At 41.5% G+C, this 21,810-nt stretch overlaps 1 long non-coding RNA gene across 2 annotated transcripts in view; it reads right to left on the bottom strand.

The window, feature by feature from the left end:
* Positions 1-4,410: 4,410 nt before the first annotated feature.
* LOC112544130 (uncharacterized) overlaps positions 4,411-21,810 on the bottom strand; it is a 132,425-nt gene continuing 115,025 nt past the window's right edge. Inside the window, exons 2-4 of one of the 2 annotated variants that reach the window (XR_003087451.3) lie at positions 17,021-17,168; positions 14,496-14,632; positions 4,411-8,037 (exon numbers count right to left, since the gene is read on the bottom strand). This is a non-coding gene — a long non-coding RNA (uncharacterized LOC112544130). Of the gene's footprint in view, positions 8,038-11,677; positions 12,917-14,495; positions 14,633-17,020; positions 17,169-21,810 lie in introns of those variants that run through there. The other variant, XR_012905643.2, reaches the window with a different exon arrangement.

The following is a 21,810-nucleotide window of genomic DNA, read 5'->3' as shown; positions in this document are numbered from 1 at the left end:
AACAAAGTATGATGGAAAATAATGAAATGGTAACTCAGTGTTAGTTGTGTGTTCCCTGACACTAATTTGGAAAGCTATTTTTTAACACAATCCATAGCAATTATGGTGCTGAATACTCGCAGTAAAATGTCTGTAATGCTGTGTGCTGCAGTTTGCACATTACTGAAATTATATTCAGCTAGTTTGAAATCTGAGATGCCAACAACAACAATCAATTTACAATCCATTTGCTCCCTGATCTGCTTGCTTTGAAAAATGGTTGAGAAATGTCCTTCAAGTAGATGTGTTCTTAGGTATCCACCACTCAACTGTGTATTTGCCACCTGCTGACTTCATACTACTTCTATAGGTTTTTTCTCTGTATTAGAGGAGTTGCTTTGATGTAACCAAATTGATTTAAAACTGATGTAGTTACACCAGGGTAAAGCTAGCATGGCTTTAATTACTAAGCTGAACTAAAATGATTTAAGCCCATTTTGCATAAGTGCAGCACATCTTCATCTTGAGTTTGTATTACTCTAACAACACTGACTTAAAATCAGTTTAGTTACAACAGTAGCAGTGAACCTTTTCTAACATAGTCAAGGCCTCTCTTTGGAGGATCTTATCTGGAATAGGAATCAATGATATCCAGACATACAGAAGGAGCAGGTGGCTCTTAGTGTAAGAATTGAACTTTATTGAAGAATTACCTCTTCATCTTTCCTAATAACAGACGTGAGACTCTCCCCCAAGTCCAGCTGATATGGACAAAAATCTCACCAAACATGTATAGTTTCACCACATACAGTTTATTGACTCTGTCGTCTTCACTTTAAACCATGGCCTGACTGTTTTAGATAAGCTGGGTTGTAGATTTGATCCATTAGAGTAAGATGGTTTGGAGCAAATGGCCAATTTTTTCTTCTCTAGGTTCTTACTTTATCTTATTTCTGTTCTTTGGAGGCTGAAGGAAATCATTTACTCTTTAGCTTCATGACTATAGGGCTGAACGATGCTCCTTTAGTTGAACTGCAGCAAAACTACATAAAATAGATGCCTAACTGCTGACCAGAATGTGTGAGGTAATTCACATCTTGAATTCTGATTATGTGTATATTTCATTCCCACTCCCCATCCTGTGGCTAAATGGTATGTATCCTATGCAATCCTGTTTTCTACGCTGCATGTTTTCTGATGCCATAGTGTGGAGTAAGGTTTTGTGCTCTGATGCCATTTCATTGTTGATACAGCTTATTAATTATGAATTCATCGTTTCAGATGAGCCATCACAGGTAACCCAGTGAAGAAATTCACTGCTTTAAAGTCAATTTTGAATTAGCATTGAAATTAATTGAAAACTAGGTCAACAGTCGCTCCAGACAGATGATAATAAATGGTGGGGAGGGATGTTTAACAGAAATAATTAAGCACCTTTTCTATTAAAAATGTGATAATATTCTTTCTACTGTGTCAACTGACAAAGTTGAAAGCAGATTTCGCTACATATATTGTACAGTTTCAGGGCTACAACAAAATGAAAGCATCACTTTTCTTTGGAGCTTTAGTAACTACCATGTGATAAACATGCAGATGTACTGCATACTAATGAGTAGACTTAAATATAGAAACTACTAATTATTTTTTCCTCTTTTTTTACTGCTCTAATTGGTAGTTAATTTATGCACCTGATTTTTCAGGTGCTATGCACTCATTAAAAATGACCTCCAAGAAAAGTAGGAATGCTGAAAAAGAGACAAAATGACAGGTCTGCTGCAGCTAAGTTTAGCCTTTTTTCTATGTTGAGAAATGCTTTTGTATGTACTGTAATTACACAAGACAGAAATAGTAGGGCAGTTTTAGAAACTTTTCACGGTTGGTACTATTCCAGCAGCATAAGTTACCATCAGCATAGTTACAGACCTGTCACTGTCAGCATTTCTTTTCTAGCTAGTTGTTTACCTCTTGGTTACAAAATTTCCTGTAGGCTGAAAATTGGTGTGTATTGGATTTGTTATCACTGCACAGAACAGTATTGCAACTTTTTTTAAATGAATTTTTCTGTTAAGAATGTTAAGAAAATAGTTTATTGCATTCTAATTTTATGAGGAAAGGAAGTAAACTAAAAAGTCACGGTTGTATTAACTGAAACATATGCAGATGAAATAATTCTAAACTCCCTAGTTCAGGGGTTCTCAAACTTTGTGATACCGTGACCCCCCCTCTAAGTTGTTCGTGACCCCCTGGGGGGTTGGGACCCACAATTTGAGAAATGCAGCTCTAGTTCATCATAAAAGTATCAAGTTTTATACAACTATCTGCAGCATTCACATTATGATTTTACGTTATATCTTTTTAAATTCACATTCCTGTATGACTAACATACCAATGGCTTCATACAGACATGGATAAGATGTTGGGCACTTACAGTGGCTCTGAGCTACTAAATTCTAGTAAATAGCTAGTAAATAATGCCCTTGAAACAGAGATAATTGCCCTGTTGATCTTCCTCATAGCAGATGATAAACACCTCAAATATTACAGATTTTAAAAGTATATTTTTTGCATTCTAGACCATAATGGCTTCAAAGGAGACAAAATCTAAAATGTCTCTATTGTCTTCTGTGACAGGCTTGGAAAACATGGCACACCACACTTTCAAGAATTAAATATAGGTTGGACCTCCCTTGTCTGGCACCCTGGGGACCTGACCAGTCCTGAAGAAGATAATTTGCTGGACCAAAGGAGATCTGCCACTGGCAGGCAGCCAAGCAGGCACTATGCCACTCTCTCCCCCACCAAACTGGCTGGGCTGCTTTCCCAGTTACTGCTGGATTCCGAATGACACAGGCTCTGGCTTCTGCTCTGGCCCACCCCTGTGGTCCCAGGGTCTGCCCCGAGGCTTCAGTCTCAGCTCCATGTTCCCTGGGACTGCTGCAGGGCTTTGGCCCTGTGCTGACACGAGGTGCCCAGAGACTCCAGCCCCAGCCCCAAACCTGTGCTGCTGCAGGGCTCCAACCTGGCCCCATGTTTCTAGGGGGTCCTGCGGGGCTCTAGTCCCAGCTCCATGCTCCAGGGGACTGCTGCAGGGCTCTGGCCCCGCTGTCATGGGGATTAACAGGAGACTCTGGCCCCGAGCTGCCATGGAGCTCTAGAGGTCTTCAGCTCTGGCCCCATGCTTATAGACTCATAGACTTTAAGGTCAGAAGGAACCATTATGATCATCAAATCTGACCCCCTGCACAGTGCAGGCCACAGAATCTCACCCACCCCTCCTAGAATAATCCTCTCACCTATATCTCAGATATTGAAGTCTTCAAATACTTTGAAGGCCCCAAGATGCAGAGATCCTCCAGCTGTGATCTGTACCCCATGCTACAGAGGAAGGCGAAAAACCTCCAGGGCCTCTGCCAATCCACCCTGGAGTAAAATTCCTTCCCGACCCCAAATATGGCGATCAGCTAAACCCTGAGCATGTGGGCAAGACTCACCAGCCAGACACCCAGAAAGTTCTCTATAGTAACTCCTATCATCCTTCCATTGACCTATTTCCCATTGATAATGAATGGTCAATTAGTTACCAAGATCATGTTATCTCATCAAACCATCTCCTTCATAAACCCATCTAGTTTAATCTTGAAACCAGATAGCCTGCTGCTGCAGGCTACAGTGGCTTCAGCCCCAGTCCTGTGGTGCCTGTAGCTTCGTTCTGACCCCATTTTCCTCAGCCCCTGTTGTCCCTTCTGCCCTTAGTTGCTCCTGGGCTCTCTGGTCCAGGACCAGAGAATGCTGGTTTTTAGAGGTGCAACCTGCATTTTTGATAGCAGAAGTAAAAGTGTCAGTGATTTAGGAATCTCACTATTGAGTTCAGTGGCACATAGGCTCCTAATTCACATTTGAAAAAATTGCTTTATATCTTATATTCATGCCTCTTGTTCAGAATTTTCCATAAGCTTCATAAAGTGAGTCAATTACATTTCATTTCTCCCTTTGTCAAACAAGCTCATTTTAAAGAAATTGAGATACTTGTTATAATTTATGTCTCCTTTTACAGCATTTAAAGAACTAAATATTCCACTCCACTGTATTCCTTTTGAATGTCCTGACTTTTCAGCATTTAATCTGTCTTGATCCTGTAAAGAGAACTGTATGGACAGGCACCACATGGGTGTAGAGTCTACCCTTGCTATTCTCTTTGCAGTAGTAGTATCACCTTAATATTTATTATTCTAGCTCTTTTTTGCATATATATACGTCAGTAAGTGAAGCCATGATTTTTATTTCTCCCCACACTATTACTCACAGTCAGGGCTGGGTCAGTGGTTTTTGGCATCTTAGGTGAACTATGACTTTGGCATGCCTACCTTCAACATTCAATATAGAGAAAAAATGAGAAATCTAGAATGGAATTTTACCATTAGTTACTTGGCATTCAAAATTAACAATGTAAAAATAATTTTTTTATTGATTTTTTTTCTACTTTTCATTAATCCTAATACAATTATACAGAATAAGGTAAACTGGCCGGTAGCTGACACTTTGAAGTTTTTAACCATTTTGAGTTGTACACAGGGTTCCTGGTCAGCACTGTAAACATTTGCATTTCAAGTTGCAACTATCTTCCTTCCAAAGGAACTGATTGTTGGGAAGCTATGAAAATCTTTATGCCTTGATATTGTATGAAGTCTGTGTTTGAGTTGTAAGCCTTTTACACTGGGCCATCAACTTTTGAAAACATTTAGAACTTTGCTTTTTGTGGTTTTGCTTTTGCAAATTGGGCACAAGGTTTGAAATAAAGTTTTGAAGGTATTTTGTGTTCTAGTGAGGTTCAACAAATCTTTCTTTCAGCATGGAAGAACAAAGGTCTGTCTTTATCAATTTTAACTTTGAAAAGCTACCCACCTCACTAGGAACAGAAACTAGAAGTGTCAAGAGAATTCAAAGAGCAATGAAGATGTTGGGAAAACTGTCTGTAAGTCTGTGTTCTGAAATAAACTTCAGTACAACATAAGGTGTAAAATATCTTGGAAGTTGTTGTGAAATAGCCTTCAGTTCACTGTACAAATCTACTGCATCAACATCTTTTGAATTTCCATGTTGTAATGCCAACTCTGGCTTCAAGCAATGTTCTAATATCTGTTTTGAAGTCTTATTTTGCAAACAGTGCACATCGTTGAGGAAACCAAATATTGACTCAAGCTGCTGCATCTGTTCCAATCGTTCTTTGACTGGATTGCAGTATCTAAGACTGAAAAGCAGAAATTTACTTTGAATTTTTGTTTTGGATCCTGAACTGATTCATCTTTTGCCTCATATGTGAACTGTTGCTTCTTTCTCTGAATATGGGCTTGTTCTGGTTTGAAGTATGTTGGGAGTTCAAATTCCTCAGCAAGATCATGAGCATCTACTAGTGTCTTTTCAAATGCTTCATCCTGCCTGCATTTCTCCAAAAACTTCTTAATCAGTAGCAGCTATTGTATAGCAGAATGTATGTCCAAGTTTCTTACTGGGAAGGTTAATCTCAAACAAGATACCATGCCACAAAATGAGTGAAACTACAAATTTGAAATCGGAAATGCCATTTGCAATAGCATCTGCATGCGCTGTCTAATCAGATGATCCTATTAGGGTAGTATCATCAGAAATTTCAGTTAGTGTATCATAGAATCAGACAGAAGAGGCTTCAAGGCATCAATTCGACTCTCCCACCTTGTGTGACCCAATGGTTTCAGAGTAGAGAATGCAGATGGGCATGAAAAATGTCCCAATGGCACATTAAACTTAAAACCAACCACATATACGCATTGCACTAGGTCAAATAAACTATTTGACACCAAACATCTGGCAGCATCTCTGACAACCATATTCAGGGAATGTGTATTGGGTAATGGCAGCAGACCCCAGTCAACTGTTGGTGGAATTGAATCTGGAATCTCTAGAGCTTAAAGCATGAGTCTCTATGGCATGAGCTAAAACATAGGTCTGCTGGTGTTGCAAGTGGGGGCTTATCCAGAATTTCAACTGAGAAGGTTCTGAAGCTTCTCGGTGTGCTTTTCTGTCCCATCTAGTGGCACTAAGACCACTTACAAAGAGGACAATGAGTCTGCTGTACAGCCTTAGCTGAGAGCCAGTTGGCTTTTAGCTCATGGGGAAGAAGCTTATACATTATGTTGCAGACATGTCAGGCTCGGTTACATCCGCACACAACTGGGGTCTGCCAGTGTTACAATTGTAAGGAACAAAAACATCCTAGGACACATTTCTATTATTCTCTTTTGTACACCATTGACTTTACTCCCAATGTCATAGCTTTGGCTACATAGTGTATATACTCGAACATAAACCCATTTGTTCATAAGCCGACCCCCCCCAAACTCACAGGAAAAAAATGTTAAAAAGTCAATGACCCATTTATAAGCCAACTCTAACGTACAGACTCCCAGTCCCAGCTCAACAGTATCAGCGCCAGCTGAGGAACATGCTGGCTACAGGCACAGAGCATTTCAGCCCCCAGCCATTGGTTGCTGTGAGGCTCCATGCTGGCAGCCAGCTTGTTTCTCAGCCCGCCCTGCTTCCCATGGCTCAAGAAGCAGCATGGGCTGAGGGATGTGCTCACTGCAGACATGGAGACTCTTAGCTCCCATTGGATGGGAGCTGAGAGGCTCCATGCCTGCAGCCACCACTAAGATCACAGTGGCAGGTGGGCAGGGCAGACTGTATGGCTGAGCTACATGAAGCTAAGGTAGAAGACCAGTGGGTAGGGTCCCATTAGCCAATGGGAGCTGTGGGAAGTTTGCCAAACCCTCTCCCCAGTGGAAAAAATGACAAACCTGTTCATAAGCTGACCCCCGCTCTTCACAGTAGGATTTTTTTTCCCAAAAAGGCAGCTTATGAACAAGTATATACAGTAAGTTCTCAGTAGATAATGACAGTCCTTCAAGATCTCATAGAATATGTTCAGTCATTAAAGCACAGTCATCTTCTTCCTCAATACAACCCCCAAAATGTTCCTTTAGGATCACTTCATCATTAGCCTCAACTGCAGATTCTGACACATCTACAAAGCAATATGACTCTTATCTGTTGTGCAATCCAGAATTAATGAGAAGTATTTTGTGCAATGGTCATCTTTTAAGATTTTCTCGTTAATAGCTTTTGCTAGGAGTTGAATCAGTTCATTCTGCAAAGTTTTTCCAAGGTAATGAACACGAGTTTCATGGTTATTTATTTTATGCAGATGCGCCTTCATGTCTGGATCAAACAAAGATAGGTATTCAATGAGTTTCTATTACCATTTTTCATCTGTTCCGTGAAATGCCAGGTTTTGCTCACAGAGAATTCACAAAAGAAACCAGTTGCTCTTATTTTCGTCTTCTGTTTTTTCAATCATGTACAAGTTCTTTCCAATTTTGTAAATTTTTCAAAAGTCCAGGACCTTTTTCATGAGAATACAGAACTGAAGACATGTTTTTTCAATTCTTTGAACCATTTTCAGTAAGTGGGGTACCAATTGCATAACTGCTAAACTGTTTGCAGCCGAAGCAAAACCCTGAGTCTTTTGACACTGAATATTATAACCTCTGTCAAGGTTTTTCTTCCCTATTGGCAAATTCTGTCTTATAGTGGTGTGCAGAGAATTTTAAGTCCATCTTTCAGGAAAAGAATTTTTTGAACTTGTTCAGGTCCAAGTTCCATTAGAATTCGTCATACATGAGCATCACTTGTAGGCCACATTGCAGGGTCTCTGTATTGTAAATTGCTTGCAAGTTCATCTTCCACAAATCTACCTTCTGCTCCCTTCTTATCTTTTTTTTTTTTACCTCAACATTGGCACAAGTGTCTGCAGATGAACACATCTGCTCAACTTCAGTGTTAGTTTGATGCTGTAAGTTGCCTCCATCTTAATGCTGTGAACTGCTTCCATCTTGGTGTTTGTCAAATTGAAGCTATTTGGAGAAGGAACCTTTTTGCTTTGCTTGCTCTTTTGTCAGCTCAGCTTTCCTTTTTACGATACTGAGCTCCAGATAGATTCTTTTGATCTGCCACAATGTTGATTTTCTGAAAAATTTTAAGCAACCGTTTCAACTAAATTATCAAAATAGAGAATGATAGTAAAGTAGAATATCCTTTATGTCAAACTAAAAGGTAAATGAATCAAAATGAATAGTAAGAATAGTTAAATGTGGAGTAAATAATGCATGGAAAGGGAAAAATTATGAATTTGAAATGCCATGGACACTAGAGCATTTAGCTCTCTGTCTATTGAAATTTTTTCCTGCACATGCGATCAGAGCTGTCCTTACACATATGCACACTAGGCAGCTGCATAGGGCACCTGATAATCTGGGACACCATTGGGTCTTAACATCCATCCATTCACCTCTTTTTATTCCTGTTCTGTGGCTCTGCTTCCTCAAAAAAAATCTAGATAACCTAAAATTGAAAAAGCCTGCCAGACCTGTAAGCAGATATTTAACCCATGAAAGAGCCATTCAAGTGGCAATGAATCTATTTAACGGGCATTTGCCAACCCCAGGTATATACTGTCAGTTTCTGAATTTACTGTGTTAGTACACGGGACCTTTATTTAAAATTTGTTTAAAAAATACTTCATTAGTGTGCCATTGAGCATAAGGCCACCAGTTTAATAGTAATGGGTAGGGCACTATAAATCCTAAGAATATCCCTGTATCCAATGAAACCATAGTAACATAAATCTGGTAAATTTTAATTTATTTTATCACTAAAGATTTACCTGTCATTGCTCAGGTTCTTAACTCAATTAATTTTTGTTTTTCTTCATGTAAATCATTGCTCTGGGATGGGGCTGCAGATTAGGGTTCAGTATGCAGGCTGCCCCAGGGAGAGAGGACTACCGCAGCAGCTTGGGGCCAGGTGAGAAGTACCACTTCATAGCTGCTGCAGCTCCAGTGGATACAAAAGCCTCTTCGGGGCTCTTGTACATTTCAAAGGAGGAATGCGAAACACCGCGTGCAGCCTGGGGCCAGCGGGAAGTCCCACTGCACAGGAGCCAGCTTTGAAATGTATAAGAGTCCCCAGTGGGGGCTCTTGTGCATTTCAAAGCAGAAGCACTCTCATGGAGCCCAGGGTCAGAGTCCCCAGGGTCAGCTGACCCCGGGCTCCATGTTATGCTGCTGATTTGAAATGCCACATGGAGCCTGGGGTCTGCTGGGGACTCCCCAGCACATCCTGGGTTCCAAAGAAATGCCACACAGAACCCAGGATCATCTGGGGACTCTCCAGCTGACCATGGGTTCCGTGACTCCTCAGCTGACCCCCAGCTGATCCTGGGTTCCACGGAAATACCGTATGGAGCCCGGGATCAGCTGGGGAGTCCCCAGCTGACCCTGGGCTCCAGACGGCACTGCTGCTTTGAAACACTGAGGTGGTGTTTCAAAGGAACAGCGCTGCACAGCTGATCCTGACTCAGCTCTCCCCCCCGCTTTGTTGCCTCTATCTGATAGAGGCAGCAAGGCGGGGGGGGGGGAGGAGGAAATCAACTAGTTGACTGACTATTCGATAAGCATTTGTTTATAATATAGTCGACTAATCTTAACACGCTAATACTCAATTTGGTGGTCCTAGCTGTTACCATTTAGGAGGAGTTTTTGAACAAACACAGACAGACAAACTCTGAAAAATATAAAGAGAATTTCAATGTTCACTTACAACTACAGGTTGAAACTCTCAACTGGGACTCTTTGGTCTGGCAAGATCCCTGGTCTGCCAGGACCAAAGATGTCCTAGGACCAGAGAGTCCCCATGAAGGCTAGGAGCTCTGCACTGAGGCTAGAGCCTAGTACTGGGGATGCCCTGTGGCAGCAAAACAGGAGCCCTGCAGTAGGGCTGCTGCCCAGTGGTGACACTGTGGAGGGTAGGGGCAGGAAGCAGAGGGGCCACCCAGCAGCACAACCAGGAGCCCAGCATCCCTGCTACTGCCAAGTGGCACAGCTGCCCAAGTTTAGGATGCAGCATCACTGCCCTGCAGGGCCAAGAACCTGACCACGGGGCAGTCTGGCGGTGGGGCCAGGAACCTGGGAGAGGGGCTGTTGCCTGGCAGCACAGCAAAAAGCCCAGCAGCTCCAATGCCACCTGCAGAGCTGCCCGGTGAGGCTGCGGGGCGGTGAGGCCAAAGCCAAAGTGGGGCTGTCGCCGGGCAGCACAGCTAGACCCCAGCAGGAGGGCTGTGCTGTGAGCTCAGCAGTGGGGCTGTGCATGCCAGCAGCAGGGCTACACGATGGGGCCAGGAGCCCTGAATGTGGAGGGGGCAGGGGGAAGCCAGCTGGGAGGCTGGCATCAAGGCCATGGCTGAGGGGGCAGTAACAAGGGGATGGGGCAGAATGACCTTCCCTGGTCCAGCAAAATCCATCATCCAGGACTGGTCAGGTCCCGAGGATGTTGGACCAAGGAGGTCCAACCTGTATTAAAAAAATTAAACAGAGGATCAGAATTTCTATTATCATCAAACACCATTTCAATTAAAATGGAAAGAAATGTATATGTTGAGTGGTGTTTGTTAATGGTCAGATGTTCAAAAATCAGGGCTTTACTATTACTTTAACAATAGTCTACAATAAATACGCAATCTTAAACTTACAAATACCTGTGAATTTCCTTTTACAATCTTGTTAAAACTCTCATCACATTTTTCACGTACAATTCAATACAACCGTATGGACACAGAGGTATCACGTGGCAGAACAGCTGTTGCAGGTCACAGACCGGCCTTCATTAAGAGGAGCTGCCAGACCCTGCTCCCATGCAGCAAATCTTGGGGGTGCTCTTTTGAAACTATGCCATGACACATTTTAATTGTATTTACATACACAACCATTCTCCACAATGTGAAATAAATAATATAACTCAGCTTCTGACATGATGCACTGATTACAAATACCATACTGGATACTTTTGTTCATAAGAGATACTATATTCATATATTTTTTAAATAGAGACAAAAATGTACTTCAGTCTAATTTGGCATCCTTTAAAGCCTGGAGTCCTGGGCGAACACCTAATTTGCCTATATGGTCAGGCTGGCCCTACTCACAGGAGCCATTAATATCAAACAAAAAATGAAGTTCACTCTCTAAGCAAAAATTATATGCAGCAGCTGTTGCTATATATCAATACATACTGAAGAATGCTCACAGATTTTGTAAAACTTAATTTTGTTTTAAAAATAAAATATTAATTAAAAGAAAAGTCCCCCTTCCCTCCATTCCTTTAACTAGCAAGATTCCGTAAGAGGAGACCTGGGATTTACTCTCAGCTCTGTCAAAACTTTCAAATGTAATCTATGACAAGTAATCTATTTTTTTAAACCATTCAGATTAATATTCCTTTATATCCCCATGTAGGTAGGCCTTAACTCATGTTAAAATGTTAGAATTGTGGGTGGCTCTTTTTGTTTGCCCAACATGAGACACCTGTAGCTCAATTTGGGACCCAAACCCAATAGCAGCTTTTGAGGAGATTGGTTTTCACTAGCTGCCTCTGGGGTCCTGATTTGTAAAATGAGGATAATGCTTCTAGAAATGTCATGAGAATAAAGTCTTTGATGTATGTGAAACCACAAGATGTTATAGGAGTGCTGAGCACGTTGAAGTTGCTCTAAATAAAATACCCCAAAGAAATAATCCCTTAAATATTCCACTGCATGAATTGAGGCCAAGATATTGAGTCAATCGAGCAAACTGAATTACTGCATATTTTTGGGTGCTTTATAATTAAGAATTAACACATGAAGAAAAGTTAATTAATTTCTAGACAATTTAACAGGTTTTGCCTGACTTTACAGCATAGAGACAAAGATCAGGTAAATTTACACTTAGACTAAACTCTTTAGATCAGGAACCATGTCTTCCTACAATGGCTGACACAATGAAACTATAGTCAGTACAACTATAAGGTAGATATTAAATAGCAGCAAGTATTCAAGTAGTACTATAATACCTTCATAGTGTCTTATGCATTTTACAAATCAGAATTTGTAATAAAAATAAGCAATACTAAAATGAGCATTGACTATTAAATATGGTCTGGTATCACTTCCAGCAGCAATGTCATGAAAAGTTCAAAAATCATTTTAACAAGGAAAATATATGGTAATAGCTAGGGCTCATTCTAGATACATATAGCAGATGCTGGATGTTTCATTTGAACATACACATTGAATCCTACTCTGTTTTGTAATGGAATGCTTTGGGCCAAATTAATCCCTAATGTAATGTGTTCATATGATGCCATTATTACAATTTCTAATAGCACAAGTACAGGGCAACTGCATTACTCAGGTATGGCATAGCCAGGCATGTGTTATTCAATTGCCTCAAACATTTAGAATATTCTGCAGTCGAGGAGTATGCTTTTTACTTTTATAATTTTCAAATGTGCTTTTATTGTTACTACTTTTTATTCATAGGTACACATTTTTTTCTTAACTAGGATAGAGGGGTACACATATACTAGAATAAACTTTAAATTAGAAATGCCCAAAAGAAAAATTCAGTGTCATAGCAGATTCCAGGGAATATGTTTCATGTATTTTCTGCGTCTTGTGGCTATTTATTTAACATATTCATTACACTGGACGTCAAGTTATGTGATTGCCTGAACAAGACCCTATTCTAATTTTCAGCAACAAAATATTTGCTGGATTCTTTTCACAGTCAAAGTTCTGTTGTGCGTATCAGCAAATCTGTAAGAAATATTTTTAAATCCATACTATCTGACATGATTTAACAATAGTTTTGATGGTGTTTTACCTGGAACTATTCTGGGGGCTTAAAGCTGCTAAAGTGACTCTGGGCCATCCTCTCTCTCAGTTCTGGCATACGGGATGTAACAAAAGCAAAGCGGCAACACAAAGGCACTATTGCACTTCAGCTCTTCTAGCTTCTGGGGGTGTGGTCACCTAGACATGAATTGGAGTAACCAAAGAGTCCATGTAACAGGGTGCATCATCTCCCTAGCATAGCCATGTGGCTTGGGTTGGCTCTGCAAAGGACTGTTTCCCCTTCTCTTAGGGCTATGTAGTAAACTTCATGCATGTTTTGTTGTGTCTACCACCACCCCTGCTTGGGGCTAATTTAACAACATAAACAGGTCAAAATAGTCCTCAAAATGAAGTCCATCACCACCAAAACAAAAGCTCAAATTGAACCTTGGCCTCAAGCCCACCACCAGCTTCGGAGTGACATCCACACAGCTATTTTTAGCATGCTAGCACTAGCCCCACTCACAACAAACCTGTGGACTTCAACTGGGAAGCTCACTCCCAGATGCTGTGTGGACATATCTTCCCTGACTTAAAGAGGTCAGCAGGCAAATCACCTCTGCTGCTTTCCTGGCCTTCCCCCATTACTCAGGGTTCTCCTTAGAAGCCTCCTGATCTACCACAGCTTCCTCTAGTCTAGAAGCGCACTTCCTTCTTGTGGTTTCAAGAGGTAGGAGGGAAGCCTACCTCACCTGCTTCTGACTCTGCCTTTTTGGGGTATGTCTAGACTACATCCCTCTGTCGCCAGAGGGATGTAAATTAGACATATCAAAATTGCTAATGAAGAGGGGATTTAAATATCCTGCTCTTCGTTAGAATAAAAATGGCCGCCACTTTTTGCAGATGCGGCAATTTTCCGGCAAAAAGCGGCAGTCTAGATGGGGATCAGTTGTCAAGGAAAGCCTTTTCTGACCGATCCCTTATGCCTCGTGCCAACAAGGTTTACAGGATCGGTCGGAAAAGGCTTTCCTTGTCGACTGACAGCAAAAAGTGGTGGCCATTTTTATTCTAACAAAGCGCGGGATATTTAAATCCCCGCTTCATTAGCAATTTCAGTATGTCTAATTTACATCCCTCTGGCGACAGAGGAATATAGTCTAGACATACCCTTAAGGTCCTGGTATCTTCCACTAAGATCAACTGTGCACTGGCTCCCATTTCCTCTCAAAGTGCCATCACCCTGTGATAGTTCTCTAATATAGACTAAACCAATCCTTAGCTCCTCAAGAATCAGAGTTCCACAAGAGTAGGATGGAATGCTCTCACAGAGTTATACAAACTGGACTTCTCTCCCTCAACTTCCCCTCCAACAGATAAAAATAAATGTCTAGGTTAGATAAAGATTTGCTTCCTATCGCACAGTTGCAATATTCAAACACAGATATGTAAAGTTGTTAGAAATCACATTTTTAAAATCTTTGTCTAACCACTCCTTGTCCCCCAAATGTATTTTCAATCTTTCAGTTTAAGCCAGGTGTGGCAATAAACTAGCGGTGGTTGACCAGGATTAGCTCCTGGTGGGACACCACCACTATATTTACCTGAGCCTCCACAGGTACAGGTGATTGCAGCTAACAATAGCTGCAGATTGCCATTCATGGCCAATGGGAGCTGCAACCATCCATACTTGCAGAGATGCAGATAAATATAGTGGTGGCAGCCGACCGAGGCTAACCTTGGTGAACTGGATCCATCCCACAGGCTGGTATTTGCTCACCTTTAGTTTAAGCGGTGGTGAGGGAAGTGACCCAACGCTGTTTGGCCATAAATCTCTCTCCAAGGACTAGGGAAGTGTCTTGAATGATTTGAGTTGCAGGGCACTCTGAACTTTAGAAACATGGAGAACAGCAGTGTCTGGAGAGAACAGAATCATACAAAAGTGAGGCACCAAACTCAGGCTTTAAATCATAAAGTCATAGAACACTAGAACTGGAAGGGACCTTGAGAGTCCCTGGTCCCCTGCCCTCATGGCAGGGCCAAGCACTGTCTGGATCATCCCTGACTGGTGTCTGTCTAATCTGCTCTTAAGTATCTCCGGTGATGGAGATTCCACTACCCGCCTAGGCAATTTATTCCAGTGTTTAATCATCCTGACAGGCCGGAAGTTTTTCCTGATGTCCAACCTAACCCTCCCTTGCTGCAATTTAAGCCCATTGCTTCTTGTCCTATCCTCAGAATCCAAGGAGAACAATTTTTCTACCTCCTCCTTAAAAACCTTTATATGGTCAAGAGAACTACAACACCTAATACAGGTGGTATAGCAGCACTTAATAAGCATTGTCTGTGTTCTGCTTTGAAAAGTTCCCTTGCTTTCTGAGTATCCAAAATGTCCAAATCCTTTTTATTCAAAGAGGGGGGAGGGAATGGCGGAAAGGCCATGCTGAATCTTCTTATCAAGAAAAAGCGACGAGGAGTCCTGTGGCACCTTATAGACTAACTGAAGTGTAGGAGCATAAGCTTTCGTGGGCAAAGACCCACTTCGTCAGATGCATGTGTGTTAGTCTATAAGGTGCCACAGGATTCCTCGTCGCTTTTGCAGATTCAGACTAACACGGCTACCCCTCTGATACTTATCAAGAAGTTATCCTGTGTAAATTATTGAAAAGACGAGTCATTATTTCCACAATTTTCTGAAAAACAATAAAATATCTCATGTTTTCCTATAGGAAAGAATATTTTAGAAGCATAAAACTATAAACTTATAATGAAATTTAGTAATTAATGAATATCTGACACACAGGTCAAAAATTTATCTTGAACTAAAAAAAAGATTTACATTTCATTTCACAGCAAAAAATCACAGTTTTTAATTTCATAGCATTACATTTTAACCATTATTTATTTAACTTTGCTTATTCTCACATTACTGAATATTTGTAGCCAGTGGAATACAGCATGCAAAGACACTGAATTGTCACCAGCTTTCTTGATCTCTCCTCTAAATAGCCCTGAATGCTCTGAGCATTAACCATGAAAACATTTGAAATGGTCTCTTGTGAAATATGTAAGTCAAGGACTCTGTAATGGCCTTTTACATCTAGACCCTGATTTAAGAGCCAACATGGCTAAAAGCTTAAGATAATATGCTGCTGTAACATATTAAAAAGGTCAATTTTAAATGAGCTCATGTTGGGATGTCATCTTTTAACTTAGAGAGGACTCAATTATGAACACTACTGTAACATCATTGAATGCACTTCCCTAAGAGCCTGGTTTGAAGGTCTCCTGTGTCCCCTTGCCCTGGATATTGTTCCCTTGCCCTGGATGAAGCAGCAGCTGAAATACCTGGGACAGGTAAGGTACTTATATCAAGTGCTTCTGATGTGTATGGGGGAGGGGGAGCAAAGAGGAGGAAGCCATCTTCTGATGGTAGGGTTCAAATCCATCTGCCTTTCCTTTTCCTCAAGTTGTTTACATGATATGACTGCTTTAACTAGTGAACTCAGGGCTGTGGGTAGGAAGGGATGAACAGAGATAGATATTATCTTCAAGGGAAAGAGATCATAAAAACATCAGGATAGTATTAAACTCATAGAAATGTGGACATTAGAAGGAAGAGGCCTGCCGAAGGGGGAAAGAAAATGGATGCTAAGTGGGAAAAATGAGAAAGTGCTCCCAAGCCCCCTAACAATACATTTTAAAATGTTTTATAATTATAAATAAAGTCTTCCTTTAAAAAAAAAAAGGGTACCTTTAGATGCAAAGAGGAAACCCTAAGGATACTATTGTAAATTATATATAATGCTATATAAATAATAATTATGAAAGAAGTCTGGACCTGGGATTATTCCTGCTTCACAGGAGTCAATAGGACTTTTGCTACTGACTTCAATGGCACCGGATTCAAGCCTTTGGAGAGAACAGTTTTTGAAATCAATAGTATTTAAAATGTCTTCCGCTGTTCAGAAATTCAATGTTTGATTTTTAGAATGGACAGCTCAGAGTTTATGCACCCCAATAAGAAAATAACCCAAATGGGTAACAGAGAACCTGTGGATAATTAAGTATTCAATAATATTTAGCATCATGATGACACTTTTCCTCTTCGAAGTGCTTTAACTAATACTCACAACCACATTATCATGTGGATGATTTTTGTATTAATTAACCCTATGAGGCATTTCTATACATTCAACAACATAACTAGAAAGTGGTACAAAATAGCACTTTTTTGTTACATTTCTGTAAGCAGCATAAGGAAAATGCACACATTCTCAGGGCCTTTATTCACTGTGCGCTCACCTTCCATCATGAAGATTCTATAGTGCAACAGGAACACCACTTTCTCTGTGCTACTGGGCCCATAGATGAGAAGGGAAACCTGTTGTACAGAGCCCCTTGCCCTCAAACGCTAACTGGTCCCTCCCAAACACGATTTGCCAAGTCAGATCTGTGAATATAGAGACATCTGTTTGAAGAAGTAATGAAAATATAGTACCCAATCTTACTTATCATTAATTATGTTAGTTTTTCTTTAAGTACATATTATACTGGAAATTCTGTGCTCTTGCTGTGTGCTTCCAGTTCCCAGCCAATGGGAATTACGCACACAGATTGATCAGAGAACACACCTCTTTTACAGAATTTCAATGTTTAGAGCATTTCTCAAGTTTCCCATGTCCTAAAGCCAACAGCATTTTCTTAATATTCATTCAGCATTCCAGAAGTAGGCCATAAACTTCCCAGGAGAATACAAACCAGAGAAAGAATGGATGGCTAAAACCGCAAATTGTAACTTGCAAAACTGCATTAGGGAAGATTTCAGCCTGACTTTAAAACATTAACTTTGCATCAATACTGAACAAACAATATCAAAATGATAGCTAATGCAGCTCTAGTGGGTAGTTTTAGTTAAGATTGGGATAGGAGGTCTCTGGCTATGGGAAAATAAAAGTAATAAAGATGCACAATGGCATGGAGGGGAAATGCAACTTTCAACATTATAGGCAAATACAGTTTTTGGAAGAGTTACAACCATGATTATAAGCATCACATACTCCGTCTCTAAACATCATTTTTATTTCTATTTTCATTGAAGGAAAAATTACTTCCCAGAACTTTTTTTTTTACCTTCTCTTTAAACTTGTGAATGATTTTAGTGAGTATTATCACATACTGCTTGAGCTGGGACACCAGACTGGCAAAGTCTGGACAATTCCTTTGACATAATGCACCTCAACCCTGACTTACAACAGTTTCAGGCCCTTCTCCAATAATAACTTCCTGACCTGAATGATGCCAAATTATAAATACTGTTTGGTGGTGTGACGTAGTATGGGTACCTTACTGGTTGCTATGCTGGGCAGTGGGCTGTGGGTGACCTCCACTGGCTGCTGTCTGTAGCATGGCCCAGCAGGGCAGGGGATGAGTCATTATGCAAGGGGGCTCCAAACCTGTCTGACCAGCTATCTCCCAGGGAGCGGAACAATGGGAAGAAGGCGGAGTGGAGCCCTGGCTGGGGGCAGGGCTGAAAGAGTGAGTTAGTTTCTGTCTGGGAGCATGGAGGAGACAGCCTAGGGAAAGGGGCTGGAATTTAGGGGCCCAGTCTCCCCCATCTCAAGGGGGGCTGAGGCATCCTAGGCCTGTCCAGTAGCCAGATTACATCTGTGCTGTGTTGTATCCTGGAGAAGCAATAAACTTCCTCTATTCTACTGGCTGGTGGAGTCTGTCCGTGCCATTACAGGGGTGCAGGAGATGGGAAAAACCTGACGCGCCGTCACAGGGGGTGATAAACAAATGGAGACTAGAAAACCACCAAGTACTTTCTGCTTGTAAATTCAGTGTTTGAACTCATTTATTTTAAGGAGAAAATTACAGTGTGGTTTTGTTGGAGCATTTTTAACTATGTAGAAAGTTTCCTGTGGGAAATGGCAGAAAACTACCAAAATAAAAAGAAACATGTTCTCTCTCCCCCATTCCCCGCTTCTTTTGCTAAGTACCAGAAATTCATAACTTGCTAAGAAACATCTTTTTTTCCCCATTGGTGTCATGGCTCTATATTTAATTAGTCCATCTCTTACCCAGAATTTCCCCTCCTTCTAGGCAAGTGGTATAGTTTCCAAGAGGAGCAACCCGAGAGCCCTTGAAAGAACTTAGCTGCTGGCTCTGCAGCAAGGAGCTTGGAAGCCTTGAGAACCTCATTTTGACCCAGTCTTTCCAGGCTTTCTGTCCCCTAGCTATGAAGATGGCAGCATAGAAGCTCTAAAGACCCAGCTCAGGACAGTCTAGGTATCTAGTTCAGCAACAGACAGCCTGGAAACCCTAAGAGCTCTCAGGATGTTCAAGCTCACCATTGTGTGGCTGGTAGCCTAGAGATGCTGGGATGGACTTCCAGGATATGTCTACACAGCAGGGCTAAAGTCAAATTAATCTACAGAACTTCAGCTATGTCAATTGTGTAGCTTAAGTCGAAATAGCTTAATTCTGCTTTAGGCGCTGTCTACACAGCAGGAAGTTGAAGGAAGAGCTTTCTTCCTTCGACTTTCTTTACTCCTTGTGACATGAGGATTACCAGGAGTAAGAGTAAGAAGTCCTCTAGCTTGAGGTCTTTTTGAAAAAAAAAAAAAAGGCTTGTAGTGTAGATGTTATTCCTGAATAATGCTGCTATGCAGATGTACCTCCAGTGTTGTAGCCAGACATGAACCCCATCTTGACCCCCCCCCCCCCCCCAGAGAGCAAGAGGAAGGCAGTCAGCCTTTGATGCTCTGGGAACGCAGGTGTGCTGCCTGTCCCTGACTCTACCATAAACAGAAACTAGACAGTAAATGGGCTAGCTGATGACTGGGAGGCCTCCCATCACCCTGATGGCTAGTACCAATAATTGACACGCCTGCACTGTCCCAGGAGAGGAATCTTCGCCCATCACATACCAGAGGTGCCCATTGTCTGCATTGTCTGCTGGCAGGTATTGATTGTCTCCTGAGGTCTGTGGGACACCCAACGTCACCCTACCTCTTCCCGAGGGATTGAGAGAAAGACGCTGGCCACGCCAAGTCTGGAACACAGGGGTGAGGATATATACCTGCCAGGTGTCTATTTTGCATGCATTTAATAAGAGCTCAGAGAACCAAAAGGGTTTCATGGTTCCTGTAAGTGACTTATTAGTGTAATTTCTGTCCTGTCCTTTGTAGTGGCTGTGTTATCTGTAACACAGCAGTAGCATTTAACAGCTAAGTTTACCCTGTAACAATAAACCTGTAACTGTTTAAGCTTTAACCTGACTCCTTCAGTTGCTGTAACAGAACCAAGCATAATTTAAAAGAACTTCAGCCGGTCATAAGGGACAGGTATAGGAAGAGCTTGGGCGTTTTGGATCATGTCACTCCCAGGTGACAGATCTCTTAGTCTTCCCTAGACTGCCCACTGCGAAGGGATCCTGTATCCCAGCAGCTGAAATCTGAGATGTAATAAGCTCTTCCTATAAACCCTGGGGCGTCCGTCAGCCTGTTGGCTGCCCTCCGCGACGGAACCCCGGTCCTAGCGGTAAAGTCACGGACGTTAAACCTTTTCCCGGTAACACACACACACACACACACACACACACACACACACACACACACACAGCCCTGACCGTTGGCTGACAAGTGTCCATTCAATTCTGGAATTACTCATAAAATTGAAATCCCAAGTTTTGGCTAGCTCTAGATCCTGTATTGCAGTCCTTGCATTCCCAAACTATGGATCTCAACACCTCAATCATTGAGGATGATCAGATCCCAAAACGAACTTTGCCTTCAAGGTCCCTCTCAAGCAGATGTGCAATTAACACAGTACAGACATGCAGCATACATTTATGGAGGTGCAGACTCTCCATCACTGGAGATTTTTAAGAGCACATACACCTGTTGCAGGTGTCTAGATAATACTTAATCCTGCCAGGAGTGCAGGAGACTGGATGACCTCTCAAGGTCTCTTTCGGTATGTCTAGACTGCATCTCTCTGTCAGCAGAGGAATGCAGATTAGGCAGGTCGACATTGCAAATGAGGCAGGGATTTAAATATCCTGCACGTAATTTGCATAAAAATGGCTGCCGCGTTGTGCCAACTCAGCAATTTGTTGGCAAAAAGCAGCAGTCTAGAGGGGGATCTTTCGAGAAAGAAAGCCTTTTTTGACAGATCCTATAAACCTCCTTGCAGGAGGCATAAGGGATCTGTCAAAAAAGACTTTCTTTCTCGACAGATCCCCCTCTAGACTGCTGCTTTTTGCTGACAAAGTGCTGAGTCGGCAAAATGTGGTGGCCATTTTTATGCAAATTAGGCATGGGATATTTAAATCCCTTCCTCATTTGCAATGTCGACCTGCCTAATCTGCATCCCTCTGCTGACAGAGGGATGCAGTCTAGACATACCCTTTCAGTCCTAAAATTCTCTGATATTGTAATAATTAAATTTGAGGATCAGACTAGTGGAACTATTAATAAAAGTAATGTGAATCTAGCAACAGTGTTGCTGATTCCCCATGGAATGGAAATATGAAATCTATACTTTAGAAGGACCATCCATGAACTGAATTATAAAATATTCATGGCATCCATCTTCATCTAGTTTGCAACTATGATACTACTTTTAGGGACACTTCTACAGAAGTACAATATTCAAACATCAAGCATCTGTTAATCAAAATTCATGTTACTGTAGCAGTAACATGAGAAACACGATTTATTCCCAAGGCAGGGTATTAATTCTGTGTACTGGGCTTCGGGAGTTTCTGGAAGACAAAAGTACGAGACAGAGGAAGAAATGGAGCTGTGTATCAGGAGAAAAAATTGGAGCTGAAAAATTGCAATAGTGAACCTCAGAGAAATATAATGAATCAATTTGGGATTAAGCAACTAGACAAGGCTAAAAATAAAGACAGCACTAGGGACATTGTACAGACCTCCGGGGCAAAGAGAAGACATGAGAATAAACTTCTGCTTAAAGATGAGACGAGGGAAGGAAGGTAAAAAATAATAAGACTGTAAGGGTGGGTAATTCCTCTAATTACCCAACCCTATAATTACCAGTGAGACAGAGGAGGAGAGGCACAGAGA

This window comes from Pelodiscus sinensis, chromosome 8 (assembly GCF_052426305.1).
Source record: "Pelodiscus sinensis isolate ZL-2025 chromosome 8, ASM5242630v1, whole genome shotgun sequence".
Taxonomy (NCBI): Eukaryota; Metazoa; Chordata; order Testudines; family Trionychidae; genus Pelodiscus; species Pelodiscus sinensis.
This window is presented reverse-complemented; position numbering and strand designations above follow the sequence as displayed.